The 1,651-nt window shown below is 42.3% G+C and overlaps 1 non-coding gene across 1 annotated transcript; it reads left to right on the top strand.

The window, feature by feature from the left end:
- Nucleotides 1-1,150: 1,150 nt before the first annotated feature.
- Nucleotides 1,151-1,257, top strand: LOC127088781 (small nucleolar RNA R71). Its single transcript, XR_007790598.1, has one exon. It is a non-coding gene; the product is annotated as a small nucleolar RNA R71 (small nucleolar RNA).
- Nucleotides 1,258-1,651: the final 394 nt, after the last annotated feature.

Below are 1,651 nucleotides of genomic sequence, written 5' to 3' on the forward strand. Positions count from 1 at the left end.
CTTTTATTAGAAAGAATTTCTTTTAAAAACTTGGCATATGAGGGCATCTGCGTAATAGCTTTTGTAAACGGAATTGTGACGTTTAATTGTTTTAGTAGGTCAACAAATTTTTTGAATTGGCCCACATCTTTGGTTTTAATAAGCCTTTGAGGGTAAGGGATCGGTGGTTTGTAAGGTGGTGGAGGTACATAAGGTTCCTTCTTTTCTACGGTTTCCTTATTGCTCTCTTCCTTTTCCTTAGGTTCACTTTCCTCCTCAGTTGACTTTTTAGAGTTTTGGTTTTCTATCCTTGGGTCAGACGGTCCTTCCACTTCTCAGTATAATTGCATGAGCGTGGCTTCTTGGGTTAGGTTGGGGTTGGCCAGGAAATGTACCAGTTGGGGCAGCAGTAGGCGCTTGTTGTTGAGCTACTTGTGATATTTGCGTTTCCAGCATTTTGTTATGGGTAGCCAGGGCATCTACTTTACTTGCTAGTTGTTTAATTTGCTCGCCAGTGTGTACATTCTGGTTTAGGAAATCTTTATTGGTTTGCTGTTGAGAAGCTATAAAGTTTTCCATCATGACTTCCAAGTTGGATTTCCTAGGGGCGTTATTGTTAGGTGTAGATGGGATCGGCTTCTGATATCCCGGAGGTATAGCTGGGGCTTGATTTGGAGATTGTCCAGGTGCGTATAAAGCATTATTACTCTTATATGAAAAATTGGGATGATTCTTCCAATTTGAGTTATAGGTGTGCGAGTAGGGGCTTCCTTGAGCATAGTTTACTTGCTCCGCTTGGATTCCTGTTAGGAGTTGACAATCTGCAGGAGTGTGACCTTGGATTCCACAGACTTCGCAATTCTGAGTTATGGCAACCACGGTGGCTGGAGGTGATACATTTAAACTTTCAATTTTCTGGACCAGAGCATCCACTTTTGCATTAACATGATCAAGGTTACTTATCTCGTACATGCCAGTTTTCGTTTGAGGTTTTTCTACCATTGTTCGTTCGCTTCCCCACTGATAGTGGTTTTGAGCCATGCTTTCGATAAGTTGGTAAGCATCAGCATAAGGTTTGTTCATCAGTGCACCACCTGCGGCGGCGTCTATTGTTAACCTCGTATTGTACAGGAGACCATTATAGAAGGTATGAATTACTAACCAGTCCTCTAAACCATGGTGTGGACAAAGTCTCATCATGTCTTTGTATCTTTCCCATGCTTCGAAAAGAGACTCGTTATCTTTCTGTTTAAATCCATTTATTTGGGCTCTTAACATAGCTGTTTTGCTTGGCGGAAAATATCGAGCAAGAAAAACTTTCTTCAACTCGTTCCATGTGGTGACTGAGTTGGAAGGAAGAGATTGAAGCCATCTTCTAGCGCTATCTCTTAACGAGAAAGGAAAAAGACGAAGTCGAATTGCCTCTGAAGTGACACCGTTAGCTTTAACAGTATCAGCGTATTGGACAAATACGGATAAATGAAGGTTTGGATCCTCGGTAGGATTTCCAGAGAATTGGTTTTGTTGCACAGCTTGCAACAATGAAGGTTTAAGTTCAAAGTTGTTTGCTTCGATTGCGGGTGGAGCAATACTCGAATGCGGCTCCTCATCTTGCGATGGAGCGGCGTAATCTCGAAGAGCACGAGCTGGTTCTGCCATCTCGGGTATCGAA

The sequence above is a fragment of the Lathyrus oleraceus genome, chromosome 5, assembly GCF_024323335.1.
Source record: "Lathyrus oleraceus cultivar Zhongwan6 chromosome 5, CAAS_Psat_ZW6_1.0, whole genome shotgun sequence".
In the NCBI taxonomy this organism is placed as follows: domain Eukaryota; kingdom Viridiplantae; phylum Streptophyta; class Magnoliopsida; order Fabales; family Fabaceae; genus Lathyrus; species Lathyrus oleraceus.